Source organism: Silurus aristotelis, assembly GCF_946808225.1.
Source record: "Silurus aristotelis genome assembly, chromosome: 10".
NCBI classification, from domain to species: Eukaryota; Metazoa; Chordata; class Actinopteri; order Siluriformes; family Siluridae; genus Silurus; species Silurus aristotelis.
Genome location: NC_139583.1, coordinates 12,045,315 through 12,072,333, shown reverse-complemented (window position 1 = coordinate 12,072,333; position 27,019 = coordinate 12,045,315). Strand labels below are relative to the sequence as shown.

The 27,019-nt window shown below is 36.1% G+C and overlaps 2 protein-coding genes across 6 annotated transcripts in view; one reads left to right on the top strand and one right to left on the bottom strand.

The window, feature by feature from the left end:
• cUnh11orf16 (chromosome Un C11orf16 homolog) overlaps positions 1-25,823 on the bottom strand; it is a 237,177-nt gene extending 211,354 nt beyond the window's left edge. Inside the window, exon 1 of the mRNA XM_083552073.1 lies at positions 25,291-25,823. The gene's annotated coding sequence lies outside the window, so the exon portion shown is untranslated. The remainder of the gene's footprint in view (positions 1-25,290) is intronic.
• mgat4c (mgat4 family member C) overlaps positions 1-27,019 on the top strand; it is a 138,748-nt gene that overhangs the window by 3,241 nt on the left and 108,488 nt on the right. The gene's annotated exons all lie outside the window — the stretch shown is intronic.

The window sequence follows — 27,019 nt, the reverse complement described above, 5'->3', positions numbered from 1 at the left end:
GGAGAGGGAGGTGGGAGAGATCTGGGCCATCTGTTAGACTTTGCGAATAATATTTTTATCTTATAATTTTTTCAAATAAAAATAACACTAAACAATTGCATGAACATGTTTATAGGTTTTTTATTTTTTTATATTACAAACTTAGCTGCAAGTAAGTTCTTGACCTCAGTCTCATTGCATAAGCTGAGCAGGTGTAGCATGATGAAGTGCTATAGAATTATTAGTTGTGTTATTAGATATACCAGCACAACCCTTAAGCTCTTGAGGGTTAGTCTGAAATTGCATTCACTATAACCTGATAAGCGTATTCTTTTATTATTTATAGAGTGATACTCGTTATTTTTTCTGTGTATAACAAGTGGTGACTAAATAAAGGAGTCAAAATGAAACCTAATTTTGACATCCCTTTATATGCCCTAATGCAGATATGGAATAAAAACCTATTCTGTTTATGCATTGACCCCTTTTTAATGGTTGCTACCTGGCTGAGCCATTCCTCTTAATAAGGAATCCTTGCACATTATACTATGTTAATATTCCCAATGTTTCACATGTGCTCACAATCTTAAGTCATATATTTAAACCCCATGGTCATATACAGCGCATATGCATCAACAATGCATTCAACAATATTTTTTTGAGCTTGTTCCTCTTTATTCTTTAATTACTCTACAATTATATGTCAACTTTACCCCAATATACACAAAATATTTACATTTATATACTATTATATTCTTTAAAAAAGTATTTGTACAAGCCTAGTCATAGCCTGTATAGCAGTGTGTTTTGGTGTATGCCACAACAGTTGTCACACATGTACGATTTAAAAACTTCTAAGATTTAACCAGCTTGTCGAGATATGCTCCCCTGCAGACTTTGTAGCTCTCTCCAACCTCTGACCATCCTAAAAAATGAGAAATCTCAGCTCTATCCACTTTGTCACACTATGTGACAAAGGCACATCATAATGTGATCCGGAAAAACGGATTTTTCTTCAATCCGTTTGGAAGCAGTGCTAGAACATAATCTATCGGTACAAATTCTGAAAATAACAAAAGATCCATTCAGCAAATGCACGTGAGAAAAAAAATAATCCATTTTGCTTATGACAAAATGCTGTTTTGAACAAATACATTGTTCGGAATGAACATATTTTTTGTTCTAATTGGATACAAATGCACGTTTAAAAAAGGAGCTTTTTTTAAAGAAAGGTAGCAAACAGGTTGAGGTCTACTAGGAATGGAGAAAAACTTGTGTACGATGGGCAAGCATTATAAGTTATATATGAAGATCTTGGGATAAAAACCATGTTTATTAACGCAATAAAACAAGCTAGATTTTTTAGCAAAAGAAATACAGGAATGGGATTAAAATATGTACCGCAGACTTCGTTATGAACTTGAGCTGAGGTTGAGGGATTGTCAGAGCCAAAAATCACAAACCATGCTGATTCTTCTATCTCTGTTTTTTTTCTAGTAATTTTGAGAGCATACAGTAGTAGTTGGATTTGTTTAAACAACAAACAAACAAATAAATACTAATAATGTTTATGAAAACAAATAATTAAAATACAGCTATTTGAAGCATTAAAGATATACAGATATATGAATTACATTGCACCCTAACAAAAAAAAAAGCCATAAGCGGTTGACTTGTATCGGCAAATTATTTTTTTATTTGACTAATTTATTAATCTGGCAGCAACAGCAACATCACTCCCTATAGTTGTACAAGGTTATGTACCAAATGCTTTTTCATTTTAACACAGCATTATGAACACTGTGACTTTACTGGAGTATTTCTTTCTGTGTCAGCCATTGTTTGTTTCTGTGCTGGAGTATTTTATGGAAGGTGTAGGTTTATTGTAGGTGTGCAATTAATATATGGCATTCAACTTTCAATGTATATTTTACAAGGTGAGGGAAGCGAGATTGAGATGGTTTGGACATGTGCAGAGGAGAGACATGAGTTATATTGGTAGAAGAATGCTGAGGATGGAGCCACCAGGAAGGAGGAAAAGAGGAAGACCAAGGAGGAGGTTCATGGATGTGATGAGGGAAGACATGCAGGTAGTTGGTGTGAAAGAGGCAGATGTAGAGGACAGGGTGGTATGGAGACGGATGATCCGCTGTGGCGACCCCTAATGGGAGCAGCCGAAAGATAAAGAAGAAAGAACCTTCTATGTATATTTTATTCATTGTTTATTGGAGATTTACACACAGTGACCCAGCAGCAGTCTCTTGCATTCTAACTACGACAGCTTGCCTATTTTGGCGTACATTAATTCATTGCATTTCACTCTCCAGCTTATGGCCTGCTCAGATGAGCTTTCCTTATACAAAAAACATTCAGTGTTACATTTATGCCCTTTGAGATTTAGACAGAAGGAGCACACATTCAGAAACCTTGTAGTTGCAACCTGCTCTCAGTTTCCTGACCGATACTATTCTATAGAGACATTATTAGGAGATTATTAACTCTGCTGTTCAGGTAAGGATAGGGAAAACGGAATAGCTTAATGTTCTAACAAAAAAAACATTACAGCCGTTTTATTAATGTCACAAAAGCGATCTGACGTACAGGGATTATGAGGTTGTACTCCGATCTGGATGAAAACACAGCAGAGTACGATATCCAGTTGCTAACAGACAGCCTGTCAACTCTTAGCAGCTTTCTTTTTCTGAAAAAGTTCTTAATGAAATATACATCAATCAGAGCGAGAGGAAGAACAAAGACAAAACTGTGTGTTTGTCAGAGGAGGTTATGGAAATGCTTAATTATTAAAGGGCTTTCCATCATGCTGCAGCTGTTTAGGATGCAATTCCATTTCAGATGTTTGGGAAATACAATGCGTGATACTTGCATTCCTGATGTGGATGCGAATAGGTGAGTGTTAGAGAGCAAGCTTTACCTGCATTGGAGCTTGCTTTGAATATCACCTGACAACCTAACAAGGACTAAGACTTGCCTGCCTTCCCAGGGCACTGTCATTCACAGTTCGAGCGATGGAAATAATTGGCAATGAAATCTATTCCCCCATGATGTGGGCTGCATCGGTTCATTTTTCTTTTTCTTTAGTGCATTATTGGCACTGTTATATATCTCAGTGTATTTATAGCTCAGTCATGATCACATCCTGTGTGTTCGTTTATATTAGGAAAAGCTGACATGTCACTTGGGCTGTTGGCCTAAATGGTGCATACCAGAAATAAGCGTTATGTGGGTTGATGTCATTCTCAGAGTTTTTGCGTAATTGACTTCTCACCACCTCCACCCTACTTGACACATAATTATTTTTTTTTATTTGATAGCTTGTTGACTGATCTTCTGGGTTTCTGACACTACTTCTTGTGGCTAGTCATGATAGTTAGCTTCGGTTCAGACCCTTGGTCAGGATGTAGAGGTCCCAATGCGGTGTGTTGAAGGGCGGTGTCTTTAAACCAAGCTGCATGTGCAAGAGAGAGAAATCTAAACCAGTATGAAAATAAGCTTGGAGGATCAGAGAGGAACACTGGGAGAGTGAAACAGGGATAGACAGAGAAAGAGAAGAAGGAGCATAGAGAATGTCAGCTGTTTGTTTCAAGGTAAATCTACTAAATAAAATTCATGCAGCTTGTCTTCCATTCTTCCTCTCACGCCTGTGCCTTGCCATCTTCCTCTGTAAGTTACGTATGTATATACTGTATTGCTGCAGCATTGCTATACTTTTCTTTGGTGATCCACACCACATTTTTCCTCCTCCTATTTTCATTGTCTCTAAGTCCTGTTAATGTGGTCATGAGCACAGAAATCAGGATGGGGCTGTTGGCATGTGCGAGTATTGCAGATATATTAGCTTTTTTGTGTGTGCTCACAGGAGGAAATCTTACACAGGAGTTAAAATGAACACATTATCAGGAGATGTGCTGCTATATTCTGTCAAATAAGCCAGTTTAGTTCTCTTCAGAACTTGAGTGTGTGCCAGTTGCTCAGCATAGTGAAAATTTTATAATGATATATGATTCGATTTCACCCATAAACCTATTAATTCTCTATATTAGCACCTAAAATGGAAATTAATTAGTATCTATAAAGCCATTTTGAAAATATTGAACTATCAAGGTCTTATGAGGATATATACAAAAAGTAGTTGGAAGAATGTCTACTATACTTGTAGGAGAACAGCGGGGTCTAAGAAGGTCAAATTGAGCATAATAGATTTTGTAGTAGACATAATGTCCTACTTATACGCGCTGACATGAAACATATTAGTTTTGTTGTACTTAAAAATATTTGTATTAATTATCCCTGGCATAATTAGGTGTTATTGACGGATTCACATTCTTAGCCACTATCAATATTTGTTAGATAAATTTATTTAGTGATGTGCATGTAATTAATATTTGTGTTGCATAAATTTCATACTGTATTTCGAACTACGGTTTTGTGTTCACATGACTATATAGTATGAAAACGAACACATAAATCTTTATTTGATGTCAGGAAAACAAATCTGTTTTTACCATTGTATGTGTTCAGAGTGTTAAATGAATTATGGTGATCAGTGATACCTAAAAGTTTGCACCATCTTTTCCCTCATTTGCTTTTATTATCAGTTCCTAAACACCAATCAGATTTTCCATATTAAATGGCAGCTACTAACTTAGGAAGGTGAAGACTAGCATGTCTCTTCTGAGACACTAAGATGCTGATAGCATACTTTCAAAGTTCGGCTCACAGGGCAGCAATTTATTAAAAATGATCTCTACCAGTTTTTTCATTTGAACTTGTGATCTACCAATGAAAGGACAAATGCTTCTATTGTGTTATTTAAAAGCCTGCCCAAACCATCTTTTAAACCCGCTATTGTTCTCATTGGAGATTTTTTTTTATATATATATTTGTAGCCTGCTGCAATTTTTCCTTTCTTTTCCCTTCATTTTCTAGTTTGTTTCATACGCACATTTAAGCTTGACACTGGAGGAATATTTATGCAATTGCATAGCTGATTTTTCAGTAGTGATGCTCATGGAAAACCAGAACAATATGGTGTACGTTTACTTTCCCACAATCTTGCGTTGCCATTTTTTTTTACTCTCCTGTGTTTAGAAATTCATCCAGATTCATTATTCAGTATCTCCCATGTTTTACCAATATAACAAGAGGTCGACTGATTGATCGTCTGGCCGATTAATCAGGCCATTTTTTAATTTATTGGCATTGACAGATTGTGCTGCAAATTAGGCCAATTATCAGGCCGGTTAAATCTGACACCAAACCGTGCAAGCATAATGCTGATTTTGGAGAGAAAATGAAAATAACATATGGAGAGAGAATGAAAATAACATATGGAGAGAGTATGAGAGTAACTTTTAGGACCTATATTGTTAGTGACCCTTTAAACAGCTGTTTAGGCTAACGGTGGGCACGGGTAGAAAAACTTGATAACCAGGGCACTGATTGCAGAGGCTTGTGTTGTTCAATAAATGTTCAATTTAAGCAATTTTCTGTATCATATTTTATTAATTGAGAATTAGATTTAATGGCATAAAGGGGAAAAAAAGAAAATTGGCCAAACATATTGGGCAAAAAAATCGGCAGATTTTCTGAATTTTGGCATTGGTCAGAGAAAAACTCATATTGGTCAACTGCTAGATAACTATATGTTTGTACTTTAGCTTCATTACTAAAACTTGTTAAAAAAATAAGTGTGTGACACATCCAGGATGAATTCCAGGTGACTGGCATGTAATCACTACACTGATTTAGTGAGGTCATATACCAAGGCCAGCAAAATAAAAGCTAAACTATGAACTCATTCAATCAAACCAATCATGAAATTCTGAATTATTTATCCACTTCATGAACTAATTAAGTTAAGGCCCAATAAAAAAATTCTGACCTGTGTGCTAATCCTTTCTTTGTCCCAGGAGATAGGAGGAGTAAATGCAATTTTTGGACCTTTGTGCATTGTAAAATTGCACCACACTGGCAGATTTTAAATGTCACACCCAGTGTTGTGCAGTCAGCACAGGTGTGTTCACTGCTGACCACAAAAATAGCACCCGAACAAAAATACAAAAGTGGCTTATGTCCAATCAAATTCCCAATGCAATGGCATACTACCTTCAAGTTATACGCTTGAGAAAGATAGCATATCATGCTTGCTTTGAATATTCAGTTCAGTTTATTTATATCTTAAGGTGCAAAATAGATATGTTTATTTATACAAATTGATTAGTTTTGCACCCACAATATGAATTAGTCTGAAAAATCACTTTGAGTGTGGTGATTGCATATGCAAAATACAGAAGACTATGCCTACATGGGTAGGTATATTCAATTATATTCCATTTTGCTATTTTATGTAAAATTAGACTTAGACACACTTTATTGATCCTGTGAGGGAAATTATTGTGTTGCAACAGCAGGTGAAACAAACAGTGGTGGGAGGGGGAAATATAGTTAAATAATTGTAACTTATATTGTTAAAAACAATATTGAAAGATGATGCTAGATAAAAAAGAGTGCAACAGGCAATTTAAAAAGAAAGAAAAAGAATAAAATGTGCCAATTGTCAGTGTATGTGTGCGTAAAGTGACAGTAAATAATGGGATGTGTATATAAGTTGCAATTAACATCTATTACATATTGGTGAGTCTTTGTACAGTGCAATGCATATGGTAGGAATTGTTTCCTGAACCATTCTTTGTGACAGCGAAGCTGAATCAGTTTGTTGAACAATGAACTCTGCTGCCTCTGTATGGGATCATGTAGTGGGTGGGATCGATTTTCCATGATTGACAGGAGATTGTTCAGTGAATTGGGTTGCGATCCAGTAGTTGGGTACATATATAAATAGAAAATGACTTATTGTGAATTAGATTAATGCAATTAATGGAATATTCCAGCAATAAAAGCCAGGAGACTAGTGACCAATTCAAAGATTTTCTTTTCTCGACCAAAAAAATTGTATAAGAGAAAATTAGTGATAAAAATGGTATGAATCCAAAATATCTATAAAGAGGATACAGTATATCCACTATAGGCTCTCTTAAGTACAGTGCAATACATCACTTTGTGCTGCAAAAGTGCAAACGAAAGAGGGTTACAGAAACGAAGAAAAATAGTACACAACAACTTTACTCTTAATTGGACAGCATGGGAAAGGTCCTGGACAGATGCATGCTATTCCCTGGTGGTATGCGATGTCTGCTCTAGTCTCCAGTCTCTGAAAAGACAGAGCCATTGCAGTTTGATAATCCTGTGTGTCTGCTTATAGCAGCTCCTATTACCCCATTGAATTGTGTTGAGTCAAAATTACAGTGTTTGCTGTTCTTGTCAGTTATGTTGCTGCCTTATTAGCACAGTAGGTAGTACATCAGTCTCATAATCGAAAGGTTGTGAGTTTGTTTTTCATACAGGACAAAGGAGGTTTAAAAAATTTGCATCTTTGGTTTAGTTGTACATGAAATTCTCAGAGTGCTGAAGTGCTTAGTGGTTGAATTTCAGATTGGAAGGTTCAAATCCCAGTGCTGCCAATCTGCCATATAACCCTCAACAGTTGTATAAATGAGATAAATGTCAGTTGCTTATAAAAAGCGCATCTGTAGCATCCGTCTTACATTCCTTTGTACACTGCAGGATCCCTAGATGCAAGCTGTGGAATGTACATCAGAACAACAGTTCATGTTGGTATATTTTAACAGGACTGACTAAATAAATGGGTTCAGATCTTGTGTCCGAAAGTCATAAGGCCATTTAGAGCCTCTTGCGCTACAACATACACACATGTTAAAAATGTGCAAAGTAATTATCACCTAACTGTTTAACATGCACAGTTAATTCTCCACCATATGCCAGTCTCCTGTTTATTGTCCATTGCTGCTGCAGCACCTACTCTTTGCAATCACACACGCAATTTAACTTTGCAATCTCTACAAAGTAAAAACTCTATGGCAAAGATTCTTGTGCAATTTTCTTTTGTTTCTCCACTGCATGTTCCCTCAATCTGTTTTTTTTATAATGCTTGCTTTCTATCTTGACTGACTGCTGCATCTGTCAATAACCACTTAGAAAGATTTGTTTTGTGTCTGCTGTTGAGGCATGATGACATTCAACTTATTTCAGCTGGTGTATGATGTGTACAATGTACAGTTTTTGTCACCTGACACAAAGTGGCACCTGACACCCACAGTGCTGACTAAAATACTGTGACTGGATTATTAGCAGCCCACAAAAATCATATTCAAAATATTCATTGAACTATGATCCATTAATTATGTTTTTGTTATTTCTTTTACATGAATGTTTAAATGACACAATAGTGTCATTCGAGCAAAAGTAACTTGACTATGAGCTACAATATCAAAATAGTTTGCTGGTAATGGATTTTTCTATACATGATACTGTAACAAAGTAGATCTGTATCTGGCAGATATTATGATTAAATTATTTCTTTTTAATGTAGTTACTCAGTTATCAGTTAACAGTTACTCAAACACATGTTTAATTAGTGTTTATATATATATATATATATATATATATATATATATATATATATATATATATATATATATATATATATATATATATATAAATATAAATATATAATTTTTTTTTTTTTTTTTTTTCTTTTTCTTTTTTTTTTTTTATTATTGTACATATATCAAAAAGTCATTTGATTTAGTGAATCTTGGTTATGGTGGATTCAGAGCATATTAGGGAGACACCAGGAGCAAGGCATATTCCATTCACTGCAAACACACACACACAAGTGAGCATTCAAAAACTCCAACAATACAGACTAGCCAAAACACCTGCCATTATGTTTTGATGTTGTAAGGTGGATAGAAACATATACACCCAGAAAAAAGATCATGCATAACACTGGGAGAACATGAGAAATTCTGGATAGACTGAACACTGGACCACAGAGCTGTGACGCAAACAATTTCTACTATGATACCATGCCAACAACTATCACAGCCCGGTCTCACGGCATTTTTGTTAAGTCACGAAATGCAATCTACTGATTCATGTTCATTTATTTCCTCTTTTATTCTTATCACTGAGGACGACTTTCTATGTAATGTATTTCAAAAGAAGTATTTTTGGTGCCTCCACCAATGTTTTTTTTTTGCCACTATATACCACAGACGCTGTATTGTTTTTGTCTCGTTTGCTATTGATTTTTTAATCTTCAAGCACTATTACTCAACATTTAAGCTGGAGATTTTTTCCTTGTTTTTATTGCTTTATATCCAGTGAACTACTCACTATTAAAAACCACCTTCAGTGGTTCCTTCCAGTCAAAATACAGTAAATATTCCCCCGGTTAATTAAGGAGACTGTGTTAATTAGAGACAAACACATTTATCAGTGTATAAACCCAACCCTTCCCCTTACCCTACCTTTTCCCCCTTATTCTCTAATAAAAATGGGAAAAAAGATTACCTTTGGAATTTTTGTCAGAATTACCCATGATTCTCTGCCTCGGTTGCTATGGAGATGGAGCCGGATGGAGGCAGTCGTGCTGAGTTACACGAAAAAGAGGGTAATTTGTGTCCATTAACACGAATCAATAGGTTAAAATCTGTGACTATATCACTAAATGCCATGAGACTGTGTTGATTATTTCACCCTCTTTCACTCTTTTCATGTTCGAAGCACAAGATTTACTGGACAGTTTGCAGTTGTTGATAAATACACAGTAGAATTTAAAACAGCAGAAAGAGAGCAGTCCACCTCAGTCCATAGAAACATTAAAAGAGCAGATTGAACAACCCATTGGGGCTGCTGACTTGGGAAGAATTGAAGAGTGAAATACACCATTTCAAATGCTGTCATTCTGGTAAAGGTGATTATCAACTGATTATGAGCTATTTGCTCTGAAATTAACATTTTGCTCCAGGAGTGATCAACACAATACAACACAACAATATGCCTATGTTGGTGGTGTCCATGGGATGTGTGGAGAAGGGACTAGAATGCCTTCTGTAAACCGAAAGAGAATTTGGCCCCTTCTGTCTGTTCTATTCTTTATGGACATCCCCAAAATAATGCAGTATTTCTTTAAAAAGCTGTCATTTGCTGTGCTGAGGAAAATTTAGGTAGAGACAAAAATTGGCTGTTAGAAAAATCTTTTCCTTATTCTAAAAACAATAGATGGAACTAGGGACTGTTTAGGGAGCAGTTTTGAAGATAATTGGCATGTGACCAGGGTATAAATCTGACAGGTAAGAGGAATAGCAATCCTGTTGCTACATTGCCTAGTTGAAGGACTTTTGTGGGGCATGAACAATATTTGCGTTAATATGCTGTACTCATATCTGTCTTCATGTCACCTCCAGCATTATTTAAGCTTGCCTCACAATACACTTGTTGGGAAGCACATTGTCTGGAACTGGTTTAAAGCCTGAGAAAAAAAACTGGTCATTTTATGTTTCTGTTTTGTTTGATTTATACCACACATAGCTAAATGGTATTTAGTCTCTTGGCCTTAGGTATGGCTGTTTGTTATGATCAGTCATCACTTGTATGGATAAACTGCTTCCCAAAATCAGTGGCACCAGGGTTCTAGAGCCAATTTTATAACTATCACTTCTCTGCCCTTATCCCTGTGGTTTTGTTCATTTGGCGACAGTCTGTGAAAAGACAACACAAAAAGAAAGAAAAAAGAGGCATGTGACTAATATAAACTCTTAGGTAAAACACTTAATTATCATAATTATCTCAATAGCTTCTTGAGCCTCAGATGTAAATGTAATGCAAGTAGAAGCTCCACAAATTATAATAAAATAATAAAACAAGAGAAGCTGTTGTAGAGCTAAAATTGAAGATAAAACAAAGTTGTACTTGATTTAAATTTGAGGGGATTGGCCAGTCATTACTATTTTTTTACCATGTCAGGCTCCACTGCAATGTTAAACAAAAAATAAACACATCTATTTATTAACAGACAGATTGTTTGGCTTTGAAATGTTTGGTTAGAAAATACCTTTAACAATTTTTAATAATACAATAAAAAAATACATATTCAATATTTAACCACTGGATATATTAAATGGTACTTTCTACTTCTACCCTTTGTAATTCTTCAAAAGATGGCATTACTCAATTGTTACTTTGATGAATAAATTGGCACCTCACAACAGATCAAAAGTTTTGTTCCGGCCTCAAAAATCAATACGGGGTCTCAGTCCAATGTTAAGTTGTTGTATAAAAAAAACCCGACCAATACTGTTGAGCTTGATCTTCTCTGACTTACTCATCTTAGTTGTGGTTGCGTGTTGCATGAGCAGAGTATTTTAATGCTGAATTTTTTTTGTAAAGGCCCCCTTTAATAAGCCTTTTACTAGTCCAATCATTAAGTAAGCTCTGCTTGCTTAGCCATGGGTAGCCAAGACTTAGAGATTCAATGGAAACCTCAACAACACAGAAACCGAAACAGCTGATTTAAACATGGCTAGAGCCTATTCAAAGCCTCAGGACTTTAGAAACATATTTAGCCAATAGTAATTCCTCTAATGCCTGAAGTCCACTGGAGCCTATAACAGGGTCAAGCACTCATTTCATTTGGCCCAGAACAGTAAAACATGCACGGTTAAATGCGTGGGGAAATTTGGTGATTCTATGACACTGCTAATTAGCTTCTCCCTCTGTCTCTTAAGTATATAGGTGCAACCTGGATATTTGGTTTTTTTTGTCTTTTTTCTACGTTTCTGCATGGCAAGCCATGACCGGCTTATCAGTTAGCAGATTTTGTGTGTGATGGTGAATGCTGGGTGATAGCTTTAGCCATCAAATTTCAATGCCATTTGTCGGTTGCTCCATGCTGTAATAGCCAATCTTGGTGTAAATCAAGCAAGCAGCAAAACTTGCTTGCTTATGTTAGTGGCTTGGTTTTGAACGTACAAAATTGCAATGATCATGTTATATGGAACAAGGGTACACTTGCAAAGAGAGCGATCTCTCATCATAGTTCATAGAAACAGTCACAAAGTCCACAGACATATCAGGCATTCCAACTACAAACCAAGACATTAAATCCATGACAGGAATTTTAACCAAGGTTGAGCACAGCAAACTCAAGGGTTATAAATGAAGTTGATTGCCAGATGTGGTAGCTTTTGTGTGTGAGAGTTCTTGTTTTGTCTTTGCTCACTTTTACTCTTGATTTGGCATCCCCTGCACAGCAGGACATTTGATATATACAATGCATTTCTTTAAATGTTGCAACTACAATGTCACGCATCACTGACTATATGTCGACATTTTCGTCGACATCCAAATAGCTTGCCGTTCTTTTTTCTATTTTACACATGCGAGTGCTAATCAAATGTGTGTTATTCACACTACAAAGTATTGCAACGGTATCTATTTCAAATGTGGGGAATCCTTGGACAGCTCATGAATGCTGATTGATATTTGACACTGTAAAAAGTGCATAGAGCGAGAGGAGCAATGACCTTTTAGAGTAAAATGTTAATACTGATGTATAAAAAAAATGTGTGTGGCTACTGAATGCTGAACATGTAAATATTACCAATCCCCACTGACTCACACTCTTTATATGTGGATTAGGTACAGTTCACTGGTGAATAAGTGCAAATAAGCTTTGCCCTTTTAAGTGTTCAGTGGTGGGTACCGAATACAAATTTGTGGATACAAAATCCAACAGTGGCGGGTTTTAAAACAGACTGGAATGCTCAGTTTTGTGAGGCAGCTGTGTGAAAGCAGTGGTGTTATGTTGCTGAGGAATCAGGTTATCATGCTCAATATGTTTAGCTCTGTCTCGTTTTCGCAGTCATATTTTTAGGTCTCTGTGCTGTTTGTCTAAAATCAGATTGTAACTCGAGTATCATAATGTTATAACTGTCTTTACTTACATGTAGCCAATTCATTTGGTTTAAGTATAAATAGTTTTTGGCTAGAATATTTCTGTAGTAAAGTTGCTTGTGTATGTATTTCAGCTGAATAAAATTTTTTAGGTTGACCCACAATTCTTGCAAGAGACTCTGCATTGCAGGTGTACATCTATTTGTGTGTGTGTGTGTGTGTGTGTGTGTGTGTGTGTGTGTGTGTGTGTGTGTGTGTGTGTGCGTGTGTGCATTAGCATTTTCATACTGTATGCATAATGGTGTACTGTGGTGCATGTAATAGCAATAAATAAGATTAAAAATCTTTCTTGCAAATGTTTTAGCATTTGCTTCCTTGCTTGCAGGTCAATACGCATAGATTTTATCTGATTTCACTCAGTACAAAGAGCCTCACTAGATGTCCGTTGTTACAATTGGCTGATTTAATTCCTAGCACATGCAGTTTTTACCAGTGGAATATTATACTGGGTAGATATTGATTCTTGTTTTGAGGTCATTTGTGGCATAAAAAGCAGGTTTCTAGGTCTGAAGATATTATAGAAGGGTCCTGTAACCTTAAACCATTCGGTATTAATTTGTTTGTTCATTTATTGATTTATTTATTAAAGAATGTTCTGGACTTTTATTGAGGATACTGGGTTTAAGAATTGGATTAAAAATACCACCAAAATACAAAGAATTAGTAAAAAATAATAAGTGTAAAACATTTTATGTGAATATACAAAGGATGTATATTAAAAAAAGACTAAACCCTCGCCACTAACCAAATACATTGTAAAAGCACCTTTAGCATTTAATAAACAATTCAGTATTTTTAGGTTGGTATTTTTTTAGGTCTGCCAACATAATTTGGCAATTTTGTTCCACTCTTACTTTCACAAAATGCTGCACATTTTCCAAATTATAGGAGGATCTCCAGTTTCACAGGCTTCTTCCTGTTATTCCACAGCTTTTCTACAGGATTTAGATCTGGACTCTGACCATTCTATTTCATAATGTGATCTTCCTCTTTTGATGCCATTCTTTTTTCTTTGGGATTTTGCTTTGGGTCTTTACCATGCTGAAAACTGATAGTTGAAAAATATCCAAATCTTTAGCCGTCTAACAGAGGCCTGCAGGTTTTGTATCAAAATAGGTTTGTATTTAAAGTAGAGCGATTTATGATTCCCTCTATCATGACAAGAGCCACAGTCCCAGCTGAAGAGAATCAGTTTTTGTGTCTGTGTTCTCTCATAAATATGCCCCAAATATATGCTATGGGTGGATTGGCTATGCTAAATTGCCCCTGGGTTTGAATGAGCAAATATGTGCTCAAATGTGTGTGTGCACAAATGTGTATCAGGGGATGGACTACCTGAACATGAGCTCTAAATGTTTTTTAGTGGAGCACCGAAAATCTTTAGTACCTTGTCTTATACTCATCCACTGGGTTTTTATGAGCAGTAAAACAATATCCATTAGACTTGCATATCTGCTCTCTGTGCCTCAAACTAGTCTACCTACATTGTCATTCACTTCTAAAAAGAACTGCCCATCGTATCTAAAAATAATGACTGACGTGAACTGGCTACCATCAATATAAAGTTACACATAATGTGGCTATTCAGATTAACTTAACACAATTTTTGTTTTAATTATCTCAATTGCCTCAGCGGATCTCGTCATCTGTTAAATAAAGTCAAATATTTGTCACTGAGCAGCCATCTTACCGTTAACTGACAAGTAGAGATTTATATATATAAATTTTTGTGCCATTTTTAAATTATATCTTTGTCATATGAGTTAATGGAAGAAAAGCTTAAACTACTAGCTTTAACTATTATTTACAGCCACAATCTTCCCAAAACACACACACACACACACACACACACACACACACACACACACACACACACACACACACACACAAAAAAATAAAAAACAGGACAGGACAGGTGAGATATATATGCCATGGCAATACCTAATACTTGCTTTTTAATATCCATGTTCTATCAGGAGTAGAGTGTGGCCAGTCAAGCTTGATGTTGATGCAAACGAAAGTGAGAGACAGAGACAAAATGGCGAGATGAAGACACATCAGCAGAATAGCATATAGAAGAGAAAAGGAATGATTTTCCTACTGTCAGTGTCAGCAGTACAAGTATTAAACAGAGCTGTTACTTATAATAATTATAAGTAACTAATAATATCCCATATTCTCACTTGTGTGTCCATAGTTTTTTTTTGTTGCTGAGTATGTAAACGGAACAGATGTCCTGTCCAATTAAGACAACCAATATCATCTTAGTGACATCTTAGGGACATGTCTTTGGATTTGCTGGACTTAAGCCTGACTTCAATGACTTTGCTTTTAAGTTAGAATAGCCATGAACAGCATTAAGAATGACGGATATGAATAGCTATGGGGTGGAATGAAAAAGATAATAAATGTAAAACTTTTCAAATCAACTCAGCCAAGTGTGACATTTTCATTTTAAATAAGCAGCAATGATGGATTAAGATGGAATACCATAAAAATACGATATTATGATTGTAAATAATATATGGATAAGGGTGATTTAAGATAGAAATAAATAAAATACTCCACATTATTGTACAGTATCAGCCTGCATAACTGGGAAATTATCATTGCGCATTAATATGGAATCATTACAGAAATAGTGCACATTTATAATAAATTGTATAAGGTTTTGCATTTCTGTTTTTCCAGTTCCAGGTAGTCTTTAAACTTTAACAGCTATTAGAGGCTGTACCTCTTCTGAGACAGCAAAAATACAAGCACTCTTGTGTCCTGGGATGGAGTATATTTGATGATATTGGTAGTCCTTGTGTATAGCTGACTAGCATACACAGGGCCCAGGTTTGGTAGCTTAAATTTAAAAATGAAGTTACATTTTGGATGAACTTTTGAGCACATGCAGTATAATAAAATATATTCTGTGTATTATGACACATACATGGAAGTCCCTAAGCTAAGCCATGTATACTCTGACCCTCAAACTGGCATCTCATCCATGATGTATGCCTGTAACCCACTGCTACAAGAAAGGGCTTTTGCCCAGAATAATGTTATTCAAATAGTTAATATAGATGATAAATATTTATGAGCTTTTACATTATGGAGTGCATGGCCATTTTTTTCACTGGTACTTATTTCGATTTTTTGAAATAATTTTGCAGTATGCAGATAGTTTATTAAAGGTTTGTTTTTTTTCTCTTATGCTGTTTTCACTGAAAACTTGATTGACAGTTTATTGTATTCAGTAACATGTTGGTTTCCTAAGTGTGGTTGACCAAAGAATATATTTATGATTTCCTAGAAATCAAATTGCCCCACCCCCACCCCCTCCTGCGCTCTCTTTTTCTCTCTATTTTTTCCCATCTAGTGTAGACGGCTGTACAGAATTAATGGGTAGGAGATGGGAGGGCTGAAGTGGACCAGAGAGATTAGCTGTAAAATTGACACTGACAAATCTCATACATTACAGCTTCATGGGAGGCAGCCACCGCCACAGAAAGTCGAGCAGGAGGAGAGAGGAAAAAGGTAATGTTCTCTATAAAAGACACAATGTGGCCTTTATTAACTACCACTTTTATAGTGTTGCATTACTGTAAGCCTACCACTGCAAATTCTCTGCAGTTGCCCATGCTACAAGTTGGCAACAATTTTCTGAAATTTTCAAAGATTTCCGAAAGCGTTGGTGTGTGTGTGGGGGGGTGGGGGGGGCTTTACTTTTTTGTAACTGAATTTCTATAGGACTGAAATGTAAACACGCACCCAATACAAATAAATTTCTCTTACAATAAATGCTGTTGTTTGGATTTGTATCTTAGGTATTGTCTCTTTAGTCTTTGTTTCTTAATTCTGCTGAGGTTGTGTGAATGCTCAACTAGTTAAATAATTGAAATTAACGGAATTAAAAAAAGGAGGATTTGTAAAATGCATGCCTGAAGCACACACTGGCGTATTCAAAGCTTCATTTAAGCTCACTTACTTTCAATTGCACTCATGAATAGTAAATGCTTATGTGCATCTTCAATAATCCATGAAGTGCAAATGAACAAACTTCAGCGAACCTTAATTAACACTGTTGTCTCTAAATCGGACACAAACTACTTTGTTTTGCAAGGTCATGAATAGAAGTCTAAGGTTTCTCTCTTTTTTTTATGTTATATTATTTGTACGTTATATGGACAACAGTTTGTAGACTCCTGACCAAAAAATATGTATGTTCTTTTTCAACATACCAACAACCATTGCACATTTAGTCCCAATTTGCTGTTATAATATCCTCCACTCTTCTGGGAGGATGTTCCACCATGTTTTGTAGTGTGCTTGTGCTTGTGTTCATTCAGCTACAAAGGCATTAGTAAAATCAGGTGAGGAGGCCTAGGGTCAGTCAGTGATTCACCTAATCTCAGTGGTGTTCAATGGGGTAAAGATCAGAGCTCCATTGCAGAGCACTGGAGATGTTCAACTCCATCCCATGTACAATATATCTTGGCATGTTATGTTCCATAATAAATGTGGAATATATGCTTGATTCTTCACACAAATATTTCTTGTTAGATGCAAAAAAATCTTCTATTATTTAGAAAACACTCATATTAATTCAGAACATAATTGATTCATGCCTACCAGAAAAAGAAACTATATTTCATGTGTATACTATAATGAATGTAGATTATTGTATATTATTATTATAGACTATTCATCTCTGTGCCTTAACTTTGAGACATAGCGCATATACATCGCAGACGGTAAATCCAGCAGACGCAATAAACCCGGTATAATGTGTGCTACTCATTCCGATGTAATTTCAGTCTCCTCAGGCACAACTGATGAGGAAAGAAATATTTGAATAGGGTTATGAATATGTGATATGATAAGCTCTTGAAATCATAACAGAGCAAATGTGTTTTCTGAGCAGCCCACGTATTCATCTCCATTGCTAATTTGATTGAAAGCTTGTGTGTGTGTGTGTGTGTGTGTGTGTGTGTGTGTGTGTGTGTGTGTGTGTCTGTGTGTGTGTGTGTGTGTGTGTGTTTATATATGTGTGTGTGTGTGTGTGTGTGTGTGTGTGTGTGTGTGTGTGTGTGTGTGTGTGTGTGTGTGTGCTGAATCCTCATTTGTGCGTGTGTGTGTGTGTGTGTGTGTGTGTGTGTGTGTGCTGAATCCTCATTTGTGCATATGCTATAATGTTTCTTTTATAAGTTAATGTACATCATGCATACTGTATCAGATTTGGCACTTTGGTAAAGATTTACATCACCTTTTTTATAGATGGTTGAATAAATATACCAGAGTGTAATGTTTGTGCCCAAGTAGTATGTGCTACTAAATATTCATTAGCAGGTTGTGTTCTTAAAATATAACTAATTATCACTTCCAGCATCTCCAAAGCACTGTTTTCACACTCAGATTGACATCCACGCACATCATTTCCAAATAAATATTTTTTATGCACAATTGAATGCACAAACTTTACTAACTATAGTACACTCCATTGGCTTGCTTGGAGTGGATTGTGTTGATCCAGCTGCCTAGCTTCTCCATGCGTTTTGTTTGTTCTAACTGTTTTCTCCAGCTGGTCTGTCTGTATGTGTGTGCTTCTGTGGAATAATTGTGTGCCAATGTCACAGCCCGTTGTGACACATCCACACACAGGTGTTAAAGGCTGGAATATATTACAAAAAAGTCACACAAAAAATAAAACATATTAGACGTCTTATCGACATCAAGCAGCAACAAACATAGGACTGCCATGTAAAGATGTTGTGTAAATGACAGACTCTTCTGTCCCACACTAATCATCAGTTCTCAGGTCTGACAGTTCAACATGTCCTTCTTCCTTTCTGAATGCTAAAGTGATGAATCTTTCTGAGCTTCGCTTCTCTGGAGCAGAATGCTGAGAGTTAAGTCTGCATTAAGAATTGATGAGATTGATGATTAAATTTTTAAAGGCATTTTAAAAAGTACATTCATCGTTTCCACAGGCAAAGTCAACACAGGGACTGGGCAAGAACTTTTAACTTTAATACTGCATCGGAAAGCCTTTTATGACAGATTTTTGAAAATAGCAATCGTTACATTCAGAAGTGCTTATCTGCTGTTAACACCATTTGACTGTGAGTACATGATGTAGGGGATTTTTCTGTTCAGAAGCACTTTAATATCATGTTTTAAAGAGCTTTAAAGGTATGCGAAATGTGTCTGCAGGCTTCCAGTCTATGTTTTGGCAGGCTTACGTTTCCATTCAGTGTTGGCTAGTGAGAATAACTGAGAGAGGTCATGGTGGTGTTTGGTGGTGTGATGATCACAGACGCAGACACATGAAGAGCTAACACTTGGCAATATTTTTATTTCACAATATTTTTGCCACCTCATGGCTCCAGGGTCCTGGGTTCAATTCTGAGTTTGGCTTACTGAATTGTGTATGTGTGTGTAGATTGTCACATATTCTCCCCATGCCTTTGTGGCGTTTTCTCGGGTTTTTCAGGTTTTTTTTCCCACTGTCCTAAAAAACAGCAAATAGACAGAGTGACTGCACTAAGGTGTGAATGTGTGTGTGTTGCCCTGTGATGGACTGGTACAAATTCCTTCCTTGCACATAGTGTTCTCGAGACTTTGGCTCTGGATTCACTTCAGCACTGAGCGGAGAAAAATTGTTACTTAATGACTACATTTCTCCGTGTGTGAATCACAAATATAATATATCAAGGGTATTCAGTTTTTCAACAAAAGGCTACACATTCAAAAATCTTATTATTAGTGTTTATTTTCACATATGCAGTATTCATTAAGTCATAGTTAGAATTTTGTGACAGATACCTAAGGGCATTAATTCTGCTATATTGCTGTGTTTTTTTATTTTTTTTGGGGGGGGGATGTCATTATAATATATATTATAATGACATCCCCCCCATATACATCCCCCCTATATATATATATATATATATATATATATATATATATATATATATATATATATATATATATATATATATATATATATATATATATGTTTAATAATCATCAGGGATGCAAATCTGTTATACTATAGCACTTTTAGAGTTCCAATGACTTTTCCTGTTAAGAGACTTGTTTACTAAGTATTTTCTGAAGGACTCTCCAGTGTCAGCACACTTTCAGACACTAGTGACATTTAAAAACTTTTAATCAGTGAGAAGTCTGTAATTTAGTTGACTTGAACCATGCTTACTATTACATAAATAGCACTACAGTGTTCATTCCTTGTCTTTAAAAACCCACATAAGTAGCCTTTCTTTTGTTGCACAACAGAAATGATTAGGATACAATATATGGACAAATGTATTTGGAGTTTCCATAGATATGTGGTTCTTCCCAAAATGTTTTTCAAAAAAAAAGTTGTATACGATGACTTTGTATTTGGTAGCATTACATTTTTTCCAGACCCAGACCTGTTTTAGCATGGCAATGCTGCTGTCCACAACACCAGCTCAATAAAGATATGGTTCACATAGATTGGAGTGGAAGATTTTAAATGGCCTGCTATAGAGCTCTAACCTCAACCCTATTGAACACCTCTGGAATGAATTGGAATGCAGAGAGCACCACAAATAAAGATGTCTTTACCTTGAATTTTACCTTGAAACCTCACAGAAGCAGCTGAACCAGACAAAACTGAAAACATAGAAATGGTAGGCAAGGTCGAGCAACAACTTAAACGATATTTAATCTATATTTGTTTTTTTTTCTTAAAGTAAATGGAGTATAAAAAATATTAAAGCTATCCTGTAGGCAAATTATTGACCAGTATCATTTTGCAACATTTGTACTTTGTTTTGATTTGGAGCTTTGTTCAGCTAATTTCCTCCTGTTGCTTTCACGTGTTTTCTTTCTCACATAACACAAAGTATTGCACCCTAGATATTTACATGGCTTTACCAACAGAGCAAATACCCAAACCTATGCCGTGCTGTATCACATTTGAGCCGTATCTGAAAGGAAGTCCTTCGTAGACCCTGGGGAAATGGCAGTTAAATGGTCTGGTCCTCTTCTCGGACAAACGGTTGTTCAATCATCCAGGAGAGTGGAACCTTAGGGGAATAGAGACATATGTTCTGACTGTGGGAGAAGTGGGAGAATGCAGACTCCACATAAATGCGGCATGGTTTAACTCTTCATCAAGCTGCAGAGAACTTTATTGATAGATACTGGACAAAGCAATATGCTCTGTCTTCTTTCTCCTCACTAAAGAATGTGCTTGTGCACAGAATCACACTGGCCCCAACAGCTCTTGGCTGCTGACATGAAAACATTGTCCCCAGGCAGCGCCTGAGAGGGAATACATTAAACGAGTCTGTTATTGTGTCTGTAAAGTAGCAGATATCATGAACCCTTTGTAGCTTTCACTGAAATAATTATTGCTTTGATGCATTTTACTGTCAGTTATTTTACCTCTTCTAACTGTGCAAGAAAAAAAGAAGAAAAATGGCTACATGTATAACCTTGCATTTTATCAGGGCTTCTAGGTTTACAGTTAGTGATTTGTGGTCACTTTTAAAGGTCAGTGTAGAGTATCAAGGTGAAAACTTTAATATCATGGTCATTAATTATAGATCCAGATGGATCTTTTAGTGAGATCAAGAACTGTTGTAATCCCTGCGTTAACTTCAAGAGTAAAAAGTAATTTCCAGAATAACTTGTTGGAACTAAACTGCATTTTTTATGCACATTTTAAATGATTTTTTTTTTTATTCATGGAAGCTTAAGGCTATGCATTTGAAGAGAGTGTACAAAATGTACTTTTTTCTTTGTTACCTGCTTGGCAAAGTACTTAAAATTCCCCCTGACTTCACTCGAGAGCTTTAAGTGAGATTCCTGCCTGTGCTCCTTTCATGGTCGAGGTCCCTATGAGGGCTTTAACTTAGCAGCACCCTGTGGAAAAGGTCTGTCTCTCTTCTGTACTTTCTAACCTCGTATTGCACCAGCCGCGGATGAGTAGACAAGACTGCATGCTTAGTATTCTACAAATGTACAAAAATATTTCAAAATATTCACTGTTGGCATCTTTAGAGTGTAGCTGTGTTCAAAACTATGTGTCGACTGATTGCTTTGAAAGGCCATGAAAACGAAATTTGCAAATAACTTCAAAAGAAGCAGTTCAGTGATAATTTTTGGCTTTATTTGTGTCTTAACGCATTTCTTTGTGTGCTTAACGCATTTCTTTGTGAAGGTTGGTTGTTGCCCACTGTGCCAAGAATTAGACCAAGACCTAGATAGATAAACACAAAGAACAGCAATCAAACAATGAATATACTGAAACTAGGAATAACTGGCAGTAAACAGCTCCCCGTTTTTGGTTAGTTATATGTTTTTTTTAAGCTCTATAATACCAATAAATTTGGGTTCTATTAATGATTAATGATTTGTCAGGTTTTCTGTTATCCTAAAGATGTTGGAACATCTTATTACATACATACTGTTTAGCACTGATATTCCTACAGTGCTGCCACAATATTACATTAGCAGTTATCAATGCCAATTTTCAATAATGTTAGTTTGGGTACATCACCATAATGATGCCAGCAATTATAACAGCAGGTATTTAAAAGCATTGTAAGTGTTGCTATAAGCATATTAAATCCTTACATTTAAACCAAATGAAATCACTTTCTGTGTTAGATGGGAATACAAAAAGAGGAAGATAATATTGAAACTGGGCCTTCATGTGAGGGTTTTGTAGATATCTAAAGACATACATAAAGAAATTACCAAAGCAAACAAAACAGGGCAAAATTAAAGTATCAGAAATATAATAATATGATAGCAAATTGGAAATTGCAAGACTTTACTTGTTTATCGGGGTAATTGTAACCAGTTTGACCATTTAACTGATCATTTCTAAGGAAATACACAGACATTGTACAGATATCACAGAGCAATATGATATACAAAATACAGTAGGGCTTTATTTTAATATTAAGAATAATAATATATTAAATATTAAAATATTAAAAAGAAGAAAAGTGTTGATTAACCTTGAAAATGAGATTAATAATTTTTTCCCTTCTAAAAATGGTGCATTCAGAAATATAAAATTAGATTTGGTAAAATAGCAGAAATTAATTTTTGCTTGCACTTCACATTTCTTAGGGTTTTAATAACTGTTCACCATGCTTTGTTCATTTAAAAGTTCCAGGCTGCCAGTCATCAACACATTAGCAAGTCAGTCCTTGAAGAGGCAGAAAATTTGATTAAAGTATTGTTTTTTTTTTTTATGAGGTTCTCCATGTAATCATTCATGAATGCTAAAGAAATGTAGTTAATTCTAGTAGGTGGATGTGTTGCTTGAGAAATTGTGATGTAGCTGATCTGAATATTAAAAGTCATGAGCAGGGGTATTCCTACTATGAGAATCAATCAAAGACTACGATGTGTTAGGACAGAACTACATTTTCAGAAATATTTTTTCACTTTACTAAATGTTTAATATTGATTTAATATTAATTAAATTAATTATATATTGATTATATATTGATTTAATATTTATGTCAGGATGCAGTAGATCTGGAACCTAGCCATGCTAAACTCAAACAGATCTAAAGTGGGATTGAACCTGTATCCTGGAGCTGTGATGCAGCCTCTGGATATTATATATATAAAAATATCAGTTAAATGGAAGGTGGTTGAGGCATAAGCACACATTATGTATCAGTCACTGATTTGCTAAGATCCAAAAGAAATATGTACATAAATTATTATTTAAATAATTTACAATTTTGTGATTTACATGAAATAAGTATGCAAATTATTATGAATTATCATTATTTGCAACATAAAATAGGAAGCAAATATTAATTAGATGAAGTGAGCTATCTAGCTGATGCCCAGGAAATCTTTAATTAAAAGAACATTTTTATAATTATTTTATTATTAATTATGTGTAAAAAATGTGTAAATGTGTAGTGAATATCTGGTTAGAAAGTTACATTATGTCAGTACAATATTATGATACACTGATCATTTTGAGACACAAAGGCACAATCGTAATAAACCTTCTCAGTTGTAACATTGCATAGTATAATATATGCTTCACTAATGACCTGTTTTTAGCTTCAGACCAAGGCTTCATCTCGCTGTTGTTTCTACTAGATCTTAGTGCTGCATTCGACACTATAGACCATGATCTCCTCCTAGATCGCTTACAAAATTCAGGGACAGGCATTTAGCTGGTTTAAATCCTACCTGTCCGATCGTTACCATTTCGTAGATTTAAATGGAGAGCTATCCAGGCTAATGCAAGTAAATTATGGCGTGCCGCAAGGTTCAGTTCTAGGACCCCTGCGCTTCACAATATACATGCTTCCGTTAGGAAATATTATTAGAAGGCATGGAATTAGCTTCCATTTTTATGCTGATGATACTCAGCTATATATCTCATCTAAACCAGGTGATACAGCTCAATTAACTCGCATAACTGAGTGTGTTAAGGAAATAAGAGATTGGATGACCCATAACTTTCTACTTTTAAATTCTGATAAGACTGACATTTTGCTCATCGGCCCAAAAACTAGTATACAGAAGCTCCAGCATCTCAACCTGCATTTAGACGGATGTTCTGTAACCACTAGTTCAACGGTAAAAGACCTGGGAGTTATTTTAGACAGCAACTTGTCTTTCAAATATCATATCAACCAAGTTACAAAAACAGCCTTCTTTCACCTTAGAAATATTTCTAAGTTAAGAAACATGTTGTCTATATCCGATGCAGAGAAGCTCATCCATGCGTTTATGACCTCCAGAATAGACTACTGTAATGCATTACTAGGTGGATGTCCTGCATCATTAATAAACAAGCTTCAGTTAGTCCAGAATGCAGCAGCCAGAGTTCTCACAAGGTCAAGAAAATATGATCACATAACCCCAATCTTATCGTCCCTACATTGGCTTCCTGTTAAGTTTCGAATAGACTATAAACTATTACTTCTCACTTATAAAGCACTAAATGGTTTGGCTTCTATGTATCTATCCAGTCTTTTAACACGCTACAATCCGCCACGCTCCCTGAGATCTCAAAACTCTGGGCTTCTAGTAGTTCCTAGAATAGCAAAGTCCACTAAAGGTGGTAGAGCATTTTCACATTTAGCTCCTAAACTCTGGAATAGTCTTCCTGACAGTGTTCGGGGCTCAGACACACTCACCCAGTTTAAGTGTAGATTAAAAACATATCTTTTTAGCAAAGCCTGCACATAACACACATCACATATCATAACTTTGTGCTCCAGAACATCTGATCACATGCACATTATCAACTTGTGCTGTTAATATCATGAACAGCAGATACGCTAATTCCTCTCCACTGCTTCTCGTTCACTCCCCATCCCGAGACACCCTGAGGTTTGGCCAGCTCCAGTCACCTCCCACCTCGTGATGATTACGGACCTTTGAAGAAGTAGATGCCGAACTCGCAAACATCCCGAACCATCTAGAGACGTACCAGTGCCATTTGGATCCCGCTACATGTGTGGAGTTTGACATTGGACCTCCTGAAGTGTTTAAAGGCTCTGGCATGGAGAAGCTGATGCTGGATCTGTAATGATCACAAATGCTGAGCTTATAAAACTAGGAGCTACTAACCATATAGACTGTATAAGACTGCAGAAAGAACATCACTTATAATCTTATACTCCAGTAATCATGTTAGTTCTCACTTTCCAGTGTTCTGTATTGTTGAAAGATTTATGATCAAACTCTTGATGTCACCCAAATGAGGATGGGTTCCCCTTTTGAGTCTGGTTCCTCTCAAGGTTTCTTCCTCATAACATCTAAGGGAGTTTTTCCTTGCCACAGTCGCCACGGCTGCTCATCAGGGACAAATTCACACCATTCACCTTAACTGTTGATTTGTGTAAAGCTGCTTTGAGACAATGCCTGTTGTGAAAAGCGCTATACAAATAAACTTGACTTGACTTGACTTGACTTCAGCTGGCAACAAAATAATATGAAATGTGGTTTGATATAATACCTGAAAATATAGTACCAATTTTTCAATATTTTACTAATTTGCACACACAATCGTTGTCCCAAATGTGACTTTCTGGCTTCAGCAAATCACACTAGTAAATTAATCTACTTGCTTTGACTCCACACATGAGGTAAACACACAAACTTGGATGGCACAGTATTTTGCTGTTTTGAAAGATGCAATCCTCCAGTGAACCTGTTAGTTAGGTTGCTTTTTGTGGGTTTTATCAAGTTGTACATGTTCTTACACGTGTAAAACTTTAATAAGTCAGTACCAAGGTGGGTAATCGTATACCTTTAAGCCTTGTTCTTATACACCATAGCCTTCGATTGAATATAGCTCAGAAATTCTCTATGAGATTTTCTCACTCTGCTCTCCGTACTATCTCTTAGCCTTGGCCCTGGTGGACCTGTAGCCTCCTCATGCCTTGTTGCCCTTGCTCTCCACCTCTCCTAAACCTCTTAATATGTTGCGCCGTGGTGATTGAAACAAACCCAAGGTGGTGTCAGGACCCCAGTCACGATGTAATTGAATTCTTCTATGTTTGTGCTTTCACACTGAAGCAGAGCAGCAGAAATCGGGAAACAGAAGAAAACAGATACCTAGTCTTCTCATCAAACAAGACATAGAGACTTGAGATCTGTTTGGAAGAAGCAGAAAACACTTATTGGAAAAGCAGGTTAACAGGCTGTTTACTAATTCCTCACATATTCCCAAAAGTCCATGGTTCAAAAGATAACTAGAACAACATCTGTTTATTGAATCTTCATGCTAAAACAAAGTCTCTTTAGGGTGATCGAAGTGTCCTTGTCTGTAAAATATAACAGTGGGTTCAGTTTCTGTTTTCAGGACCACAGTAAGAGTCATGCATTGCATGTTTGAAAGGCGTCTCTTTGTTTTCTTCCTCCCACCCATCACTTCTCTACATGTCCAATTTGGCCAATGTTGCTTAGTGACGGCACTCCATGAGGCCACTTGGTGTGCGGTTTAGAATCACAGCCTAGTTCCATGTACCAGTTTCCAGCCCTCCGATAAGGAGCACAGAAAGAAGCTGGCTGTAATTTATCTAAGGCTATTTTGTGATTCAGATATACTGTTCTGGATGCAGCCAAGCGGTAAATTGCTTTCCTCTGGGAGCAGGTCGCA